We start from the raw sequence: 10,865 nt of genomic DNA, 5'->3' as shown, positions 1-10,865 counted from the left end.
GGAAGAGCAGTCAGTGCTCTTAACCACTGAGCCATCTTTCCAGTCCTGGGTAGGGTTTTAAACGCAGAATTGGGTTTAGACATTTTACTGTACAAATTCCATACGTAATTAAAGATGACCTTGAACTCAGGATCTTCCTGCTTCTATCTCCAGTGATTACAGGTATGGTGTGAGCTACCATACCTAGTTTAGCATATGTGATTTGTTTGTTGTTTTTTCGAGACAGAGTTTCTCTGTATAGCCCTGGCTGTCCTGGAACTCACTCAGTAGACCAGGCTAGCCTCAAACTCAGAGATCTGCCTGCCTCTGCTTCAAGAGTACTGGGAATGAAAGCTTGTGCCATCACACTAGGCTAGCATACATGATTTAAAAAAAAAAAAAATGGGGCTGGAGAGATGGCTCAGTGGTTAAGAGCACCGACTGCTCTTCCGGAGGTCCTGAGTTCAAATCCCAGCAACCACATGGTGGCTCACAACCATCCATAATGAGATCTGATGCCCTCTTCTGGTCCCAGCTACAGTGTACTTATATATAATAAATAAATCTTTAAAAAAAAAAAAAAAAAATGGGGTTGGATTTGGGCAAAACAAAAGGCCCCTGTTGTCCCAGCTCCAAAAAAAAAAAAAACAAAAAAAAGGATCTTACATACCCCCAAGGTGGTTTTGAACTCACTGTGAAACCAAGACTGACCATAATCTAATCTAGTCTTTCTGCCTCCTCTTTAGAGCGTCAGGATTGCAAATGTGTGCCAGTGTGCCTGGTTTTATGCTGAGCTGAGAACCAAATCCAGAGCGTGGTACACATTAGGCAAGCCCTCTACAAGCGAGCTTTATCCTTGACCCCTTTCTAGCCACTTCTGTGCCGCCCAATAGTGGCAGAAAGTACATCTTCAACGGCACATGGATCTCTCGCCACAGCGATGCACATTCTGGGCCACAAAACAAAACTTAGCAATTCAGCCAACGGTGGGATACATGTCTTTAATCCCAGCATTTGGGAGACAGTAGCAGGTGGATCTCTGTGAGTTTGAGGCCAGCCTGGGCAGGATTTACATAGAAAAATTATCTGGAAAAAAAATCCAAAGATCTTTAAGCTAAGCAATGCATTATTTTAAATAATAATAATAATAATAATAATAATAATAATAATAATAATAATAATAATAATAATAATAATAGCTGTTGTTGTTATTATTACATGTCTCGAAAATGCGTGTGAGTCATGGTGCAGGTCTGGGTGTCCGAGGACAACTTTGTGGGGTCAATTCTTCCTTCCAGCATTACATGAGTTCTGGGGGTTGAGCTCAGCATTGGGACTTTTCAGATCCATACTTTACCCACTGAGTCATCTGGCTGGCCCCAGTGATGTGTCCCTGAAAAGCACTAAAACCAAAGCTGGCACCACATGTGAAGCTAGAAAATATTTTGAGGGCAGAGCTTGGCCAACGCCAGGAAGATGAGATACGAGGAGAGTCGGAGAGTTAGAGGTTAGAGGCCAGCCTGGACTACCCAGTAAGTCCCAGGCAAGAATGGACTATGGTGCGAGATGAGAAGGGGTGGGGGACAAGAAGAGATGAAAAGAGACAGAGGGGGGGGATTGAAAAATAAAAAAATAGAACTAATGAAATAGAGAAAGGTCAATAATAAAATAAAATCAAAAGTTAGTTCTTGGGTAGGGGTTATGGGGTGGGGAACCAATAAGGGAAACTGACAAAGAAAAAAAAAAGCCCCAAATTATGAACTGCAAAAAAACGAGAAGGCACTGTTAAGTAGCCTAAAGACCTTAAAAGGATAAGGAATAGTACAAACATATACCCATAAATTTGACTGACCATTTAGAAAAATTAAGAAACACCTGGGAAACTCCAAACTGTCACACTCGCCCAAAGAGAAAGAGCAAAGCTAGTCTGTTCCTGGAGTTTCTCTCCCGGCAGTCAAGGAGTTGGCAAGTCACTTTTATCCTAATAGGTCAGAGGTTGAGCTGGTTGAAAGATAGCAGAGCAAGCAGCGGATACAAAGAATCGAGAGTCCAGGAAGACCAAAGGAGCAGCTGGTGATGAGCAACGGTCAGCAGCTGGAGGCAGCTCTCAGAGCCGAGCTTAACAGAGACCCCATTCTCTGAGGAGCCACATTTCTACCGGCTGTGGTATCCCGTGGTGTCCCACCAAGTCCTTGCCTTACGGATCTACAGAAACTCCCCTCCTGCTTCTAGCTGGGAACTGCCTCAAAATGTGCCGGAATATTCTGTTCCTCACTAAATCTCGTACAGGAGATTTCTCAGGGTTTATCTGTGGACTGAAGTAGAGCCTTAGTTAGCCCCTAGCCTTCCAAGCATAAGAAAGCATTGAGACTCCGGACCACAGCCATCCTGTGTCACCCAAAGAAAATAAGGCCAGGAAGTATTGGGGGTGGGGGTGGAGTGGCAGGAGAAAGATATTGGAACACCACCCAGAGCAGCTGGGTGAATTTCGGGCCAGCCAGGGCTACATAGTGAGACCTGGGGTCAAAAGGAGCAACAAAGAAAGAGTAAATCAGGGGTTGGGGATTTAGCTCAGTGGTAGAGCACTTGCCTAGCAAGCACAAGGCCCTGGGTTCTGTACTCAGCTTCAAAAAAAAAAAAAATAAATAAAAGAAAAAAAGAAAAGAAAAAAGTTGGGGAAGTGGTAAAAGGCCTGGGTTGGTCCCCAAAAAAAAAAAAAAAAAAAAAAGAAAAAGAAAAAAAAAAGAGCAAAGCGTGCACACACACACACACACACACACACACACACACATGCCATCCCACAGTGGACCTAAAGAGGCCACAAGGCAACTTTCCAGCTGACTCCTACCTGGGATCAAACTCAGGTCATCCGGCTTGGCAGCAAACGTCTTTCCCTGCCGGGCCATCTGGCTCTCCCAACCTGAGGTTTCTTTTTTCCCCCAAAAGTAACTATCTTGAAACATAAATACAAATCAGGATACAGCGCGGGCCTGGGACAATAGAATGTAAAGGGTGACAGGATACTTAGTTGGTTGAAAATAAAGCTCTAAGAACTGTTCTTCCCAAAAAAGATACTTTCAAGAGCCAGGAAAAGGGAGTCAGAGAGACAACTCAGCTATTAAGAGCACTGGCGGGGTTGGGGATTTAGCTCAGTGGTAGAGCACTTGCCTAGCAAGCCTAAGGCCCTGGGTTCGGTCCTCAGCTCCGGAAAAAAAGAAGAAGAAAAAAAAAAAAAAAAAGCAAAGAGCACTGGCTGTGGGGGTTGGGGATTTAGCTTAGTGGTAGAGCGCTTGCCTTGCAAGCGCAAGGCCCTGGGTTCGGTCCCCAGCTCCCAAAAAAAGAAGGGGAAAAAAAAAAAAAAAAAGCACTGGGGACCTGGGTTAAAAAAAAAAACAAGGACTCTAGAGGACATTGTGTGCAAGTCCCATTCTTCCTGGTCCCCCCCCCCAATGACACCTGACAATTGCCACAGGCATTCCTAGAAAGAAATGTGACAACTGAGCAATAGCTGAGTTGTTAAGAGCACTGGCTGCTCTTAGAGGGGACCAGGGTTCAATTACTAACACCTACGCGGCAACCCATAACCATCTTTAACTCCAGTTCTCCCTTCCAACTTCCGAGGGCACCAGGGATGCATAATTTCACATCAAGAAGTTGGTCTTGGGAATGAAGAGATAGCTCAGAGGTTCAAAGCACTGTGCTGGATGTTTTATGTCAACTTGAAACAATCTAAAGTCCTCTGAGAGAAAGGAACCTCAATTAAGAAAATGGTCCATTTCTGTGGGCAAGCCTGTAGGGCGTTTTCTTAATTAGTGATTGCTGGGGGAGGGCCCAGCCCGTTTTGGGTGATGTTGTCCCTAGGCTGGTAGTCCTGGGTTCTCTAAGAAAGAAGGCTGAGGGGTTGGGGATTTAGCTCAGTGGTAGAGCACTTGCCTAGCAAGCGCAAGGCCCTGGGTTTGGTCCCTAGCTCTGAAAAAAAAAAAGAAAGAAAGAAAGAAAGAAAGAAAGAAAGAAAGAAAGAAAGAAAGAAAGAAAGAAAGAAAGAAAGAAAGAAAGAAAGAAGGCTGAGCAAACTATGAGAAAAGCCAGCAAGTAGTACCCCCCCATGGCCACCACATCAGCTCCTGCCTCCAGGTTCCTGCCCTGCTTGAGTTCCTGTTCTGACTTTTTTCGATGATGGACTGTGATGTGGAAGCATAAGTCAAATAAACCCTTTCCTCCCTCCCTTAGTCGTTTGGGTCATGGTGTTTTATCGAAGCAATAGTGACCCTAACCATGTGACTGCCAGCCCAGCAGGCTTTCCATGATGTCACTTGACTTTGCTGAACAAATGTCTCCATTTTTTTTTTTTTTAAACGTTCCAGATGCTTCTCAGATGAAGTCTGGCTCTCTGTTCTTTTTGTTTGATTGCACTTATTTTGAGACAGGACATCAAACAGCTCAGACTGGCCTGAGGCTCACTGTGTAGCAGAGGAAGACCTTGAATATCTGATCCTCTTGCCTCTACCTCCCAGGTGTGAGCCACCAGGTCTGGTTTTATGTGGTGCAGGGGACTGGACTCTAGGCTTTGTGCCTGGGAGGCAAGGACTCTATGGACTCAGCCACATGCCTAGTCTCTAGGGGTAGTTTTGTTGTGGTTTTTAGTTTGTGTTTTTGTTTGTTTCTTTGTAACAAGGTGTTATTTTATTTTCGAGACAAGGCTTCTCTCTGTGGCCCTGCCTGTCTTGAAACATGTTCTGTATACCAGACTGGCCTTGAACTCAAAGATCTGCCTGCCTCTGCCTCTGCCCCTGCCCCTGCCCCCTGCCCCTGCCCCCCTGCCCCTGCCCCTGCCCCTGCCCCTGCCCCTGCCCCTGCCCCTGCCCCCTGCCCCTGCCCCTCCCCTGCCTCTGCCTCTGCCTCTGCCCCTGCCCCTCTGCTTCTGCCTCCCTGTCCCTTCCCCTACCCCTCCCCTGAAAAGTTCAAAGGCATGTGCCACCACCTCCTAGCTCCCTAGGATTATCTTTTTCAATGATATTTAGGTTTTGTGTCTTTTAGACACAAATTTTCTACTTTGTTACCCTTTGAAGGACAGATTTCTGAGTAAAGATTGTCCGATGCTATGGAAGAAACAATCCACCAATGTTTCACCTTTAAAAACCTGGCAAATAATGAATAAATGGGAGCTATGAGCCTTTGGGCAAATGAGGGTAAGAATAGCATCGGACATGTCATAGTGGCCGGGCTGGGGAGCCCGTGGCACCTCAACCTCATACACTAAGAACTAGAGGCAACTAAGGAATCCTGAAGGCTGGAGGAATAAACTTCCCTAGGAAGAGCACACCAATGGGTCAGCCTGGAAACATACACGCAAGTAACATTATACAGACTGAGCAGGTTAGATCTGGAAATATATGTTCACACACACACACACATATACACACAGGAAAGAGAACAAGGAAAGGAATATGAGACGGTTTGGAGAGAGAAAAGGGAGAAATATAATTATATTGTAATCTCAAAAATTAAAAAAGTAAATTAAAAAGTAATCAAAAAATCTTTGGTGTATGGAAGGCTGGAGGGATGGCTCAGTGGTTAAAAATGCTTATTGCAGGGGTTGGGGATTTAGCTCAGTGGTAGGGCGCTTGCCTAGCAAGCGCAAGGCCCTGGGTTTGGTCCCCAGCTCCGAAAAAAAGAAAAAGAAAAGAAAAAATGCTTATTGCAGCCTGGTAAGGTAACCCACACCTTTAATCCCAGCACTCAGAAGGTAGAGGCAGACGGATCTCTGAGTTTGAGGCCAGCCTGGTCTATACAGCAAGTTCCAGGCCAGCCAGGGCTACACAGAGAAACCCTGTTTCAAAACGAAACAAAAACAAAACTTATATTTCTTCCATGATAGCTCACAACTGTCTGTAAATCCACTTCCAGGAGATCAAATGCCATCCTCTGACCTCCAACGGCTCCAGGCACATCCATGTTACACAGACATATAGAGGTACAACACTCATACACATATAATTTTAAAACCTTTTAAAACATTTAACTTTAGGGATTTTTGCCTGTTTTTTTTTTTTTTTTTTTTTTTTTTTTTTTTTTGTTGTTGTTCTTTTTTTTTCGGAGCCAGGGCCTTGCGCTTCCTAGGCAAGCGCTCTACCACTGAGCTAAATCCCCAATCCCAAATCAGAAGGATTTATTTATTTATTTATTTATTTTAATTAACTTGAATATTTCTTTTTTTTTTTTTTTTTTTTTTTTTTGGGGGACATTTTCCTAGTAAGCACTCTACCGTTATTCCCTTTCCGGGTTTTCCCTTTCCCGGTTTCAAACATCCCCTTCCCCCCTTCCTTGTATGGTTCCCCTCCCACCCTCCCCCATTGCAGCCCTCCCCGACAGTCTAGTTCACTGGGGTTCAGTCTTAGCAGGACCCAGGGCTTCCCCTTCCACTGGTGCTCTTACTAGGATATTCATTGCTACCTATGAGGTCAGAGTCAGGGTCAGTCCATGTATAGTCTTTAGGTAGTGGCTTGTCCTGGAAGCTCTGGTTGTTTTTTTTTTTTTTTTTTGGAGCATATACTGCAACCAGGCAGCTGATTAAGAAGGCATTTCACCAGAGGCCTCAGAAGACCAGGAAATCTCTTTTGCCTGTTTTTATACATGGGTGTGTGTGTGTGTGTGTGTGTGTGTGTGTGTGTGTGTGTGTGTGTGTTGTTCATTTGGTCTACCTGTGTATTTGTTTTATCTTATTTGCATATGTTCTATGATGCTATTTCTGGAGAGATTAGAACAAATATCTACTCATTCCAGAGAGAGAACTGATGTCAGACCAAAGTAAGGATGCCCCTAAAGACAAACCTAGTGAACAGTGACTTCTACCGGGATTATTTACAGGGGCAGAAATGACTCAGACATTTCAACAAAGGCCCATTGGTATGACTGATGACTCACAAAAGCTAGAAACCTGGAGTGTACAATTTGCTTCGCTGGCAGCTCCACAGTTTGGAGAGTCTCTTTCAGGCAGTTTAGCTGATCTAGGAATGTTCAGGGGTGGCCGGCCTTGGAGTATCACTAAGCAGCCCTTACTGTATATATGTTCAAGGAAGGAGGGAGAGGCCTAGTGTTTTTGGTCAGTTTCTGGAACTTCCTGAAGCCTTTGAGTTGTTTACTTCCTGAGCTGAGGTACTTCCTTGCAGGATGGAAAGTTCCACCTCTTTAGACTGTTCTGTGATTTCAGAGGTTTCCCTCTAATACAGAAGGTTTCATCTCAAAGGAAATTGTTTCATAACAGTATGGCTCCTAGTTAGACTATCAATAATCAAGGGCTCTCACAATGAGAATGGTTAAGTCTGTGGTAACGAACACCTGTCATCTCAGCATTTGGGAACTAGAGGCTGGAAGATCAATCGACAGCCACCCTCAGCTACATAGTTTTCATCAGCTTGAACTCTATAAGAACTTGTTTCAAAAAGACCAACTTTTCAATAACTAAAATAAGATAAAAATAAAATAATATATGTATGTATGTATGTATGTATGTATGTATGTGGGGGCTGTATGTATATCATGCAGAATCCCAGCTGGGTGACAGAAGGGGCGTGAAGGATGGGAAGTATAGCCAGGTTCTGGCCAATCGACAACAAGCTTTAATCCGAGCCACAGGGGCCTTCGTGTCGGGGTCAGCACTGCAAAGACAAAGGCCGGTGGATCTCTTTGCTGTTAATAAATAGTTTATATACCAAAAAAAAAAAAAAAAATAATATATGTATGTATGTATGTTCCATGTATGTATGTATGGTATGTATATCTGGGCTTTAATCATGGGATCTCTGACCAGGCTAACAACAACAAGAAGCAAACAAATAAATAAGTCAGGCACTATTGGTGCATACCCTCAGTCCCATGCCGGCACTTGGGAGGCAGAGGCAGTGGATCTCTGAGCTCAGGGGCAGCCTGATCTACCAAGTGAGTTCCAGAACAGCCCAGGCAATACAGAGAAATCCTGTCTCAGATAGAGATAGATAGATAGATAGATAGATAGATAGATAGATAGATAGATAGATAGAGATAGAAAGATGGATAGAGGGGTTGGGGATTTAGCTCAGTGGTAGAGCGCTTGCCTAGGAAGCGCAAGGCTCTGGGTTCGGTCCCCAGCTCCGAAAAAAAGAACCAAAAAAAAAGAAAGATGGATAGATATAGAAAGATAGATAGATAGATAGATAGATAGATAGATAGATATAGAAAGAAAGAAAGAAAGATAGATAGATAGATAGATAGATAGATAGATAGATAGATAGATAGATAGATAGATAGATAGATGAAGGAGAGCCTCCTGAGGATGGCACGCTCAGTGTCAATATCAAGCAGACCCAGTGAACATCCTATGCCCTTCAGAACAGGCGCAGTGCTAACGTTGATCTGAGAAGAGACTCCGCACTATGCTAGCTGTCCCAAGATCTCAAGGCAAGGGCTCCAAGGGTTGCTTGGGAGAGAAAAGCCAATGAGTTTCCACAGTCGCCAGCCATACTGTGGTGCCGTCACCTGCCACCTGCTAAATGAAATAAACCTCCAAGAGGATGACCCAGGGGCCCGGGCACACAGACTTCTTGGACCTTTAGTTTTCACTAACCTGCCTTAGTTTTCTTGGTTTAATGTGCCTCCGGGGACACAGGACTTCATTGAGAAAAGCCATTAAGTGAAGACTCTTGTGACTGTTGGTAAACCTATGTGGTAACCAAAGGCTGAACATTAATACGGTTCATTCCTGTCTCACATACCCGCATTTGGAAATTAAAGAACTATAGATTGCTGCCCGATTGCTTGCACTAGTAAGGATCAGAGAGTGGAAGGGCGCGGAGTGAGCTGGGCACGGAAGTGGAGCCTGCTAACGTTCAGTAGTGTGAAAGCCAAACACGGGCTAGGTAATCGCTCGGTCCATAACATGTTTGCTGTGCAAGCCTGAAGACCTGAGCTTAATCCCTGGCACCCACATAAAAAGCTGGGTGCAGTGGCATGCACTTGCAACCTCAGTACTGGGGAGGCAGAGATAAAAGATCCTGGGGTTGGGGATTTAGCTCAGTGGTAGAGCGCTTGCCTAGCAAGAGCAAGGCCCTGGGTTCGGTCCCCAGCTCCGAAAAAAAGAAAAAAAAATCCTTAGGACTTGCTGGGCAGGCTAAGTGGCTAACTACTTAGCCACTTAGCCGAGTCTGAGAGCCTCGGCCTAACCAGGTAAACACACGGAGCAAGGACTCTGAGATGTATAGATTCTCAGTCTCACTAGTATTACCAGGAATACCCAGGCTGGCTTAGGATATAGACATTTTTTTATATGGGTATACGTTCAATTTCCCCTGACTTGACTTCCTAGGTAGTTCTATTTACAGAGTAAAAGGGCCAATGTAAATACTCTAGCTACTTAACATTTTTATTTTCATGGTATAGACTAGTTATCTGTCGTCTACCCCACACTGTGGACATTTGAGCTATTGAGTACCGTCAAGGCACTTAGATGCCAAGGCATGAGTAACAGAAAGTTGCGCTGTAATATGTATGGTCCGTAGGAACACGGACATCTGTATTTGGCCTCCTGAAAGGCTGAGTTCCTTCCTACACCCTATCTAATTGAATCCAAGGCCTCAGGCATACCAGGCAAGTGATCTACTATTTTTTTTTCTATTCTTTTTTTTTTTTGGAGCTGGGGACCGAACCCAGGGCCTTGCGCTTGCTAGGCACAAGCGCTCTACCACTGAGCCAAATCCCCAACCCCGTGATCTACTATTGAAGTATATGCTTGGGCATTTATTTATTTATTTATTTATTTATTTATTTATTTATTTTATTTTATTTTATTTTGAGATAGGGTCTCAGGCTGGCTTTGAATGCACTGTCATCATATTCCTGCCTCCGACTGTCAAGTTGCTGGAATAATGATCCTAAGCACCCAGACCGAGCTGTCCTTTGATGTGTAATGGAGTGGTTCTTGTTATTCTACTATTAAGGATCTGGCTTCCTTTGAAGGTAAGATCACCCAGAAGCAATAATGAACACCTAATATAGTCTGCAATTTCTACCTAAATAGCCGTGGAGTCCGGAAAGACAAGCCCGTGGGGTTGGGGTATGGTCTGTCGCTATGTATTGTAATGCTAAATTATGTATGGGAGGTCTAGACCTGTGAGTGAATGCTCCGGGGTTACCAGCTTTTGTTGTGCAAACCTTGTTCCTTAGTTTAAAACTATTGGTTAAACAAAAAATGATTACAGCCAATTACTGGAGGGATTAGAGGTAGGCGGGTTTGAGCTACCTGGTTGGTGGTAGAGAATGGAGGAGGATCGGGGGAGGGGGAAGCACCTGAAAAAGATGACACCCCCAGGGAGGTAGCAGGCTAGCAATTAGAAAAGTAGATTAAGGGTTAGCCCCCAGTAATTGTCAAAGCCAAATGAAATAGCTCACCCTGAATCTCATTTATTTGTAAGCTAGTTGGGGATACTTGTAAGCCCCACACGTAGACTTTTTAAAATGTATCTTAGCGGGGTTGGGGATTTGGCTCAGTGGTAGAGCGCTTGCCTAGCAAGCGCAAGGCCCTGGGTTCGGTCCCCAGCTCCGAAAAAAAGAAAAGAAAAAAAAAAAAATGTATCTTAGCTCCAGGATCAAATGTCAGCTGTCTCTGTTGAAGTAGACCTACCAATAGGGCAGCTTCTGTTCTTTGGGGGCATCAAACCCTCCGGTCTTATCTAAGTAATCAGATGGAGGTCATAAAGTCACACGTAGTAATCACCAAGGGATCAAAATAGGTAGAAGCACAGCCAGGCAATAACAAAACCTACTTAAGATTAGCTAGGGAAAAACCTCACTCCTCTAATGGACCCCTTAATGACACTGAAATTCATGTTAAATAAGTTAGACAAGCCGAGCCT

The sequence above is a fragment of the Rattus rattus genome, chromosome 9 (assembly GCF_011064425.1).
Source record: "Rattus rattus isolate New Zealand chromosome 9, Rrattus_CSIRO_v1, whole genome shotgun sequence".
Taxonomy (NCBI): Eukaryota; Metazoa; Chordata; class Mammalia; order Rodentia; family Muridae; genus Rattus; species Rattus rattus.
This window is presented reverse-complemented; position numbering follows the sequence as displayed.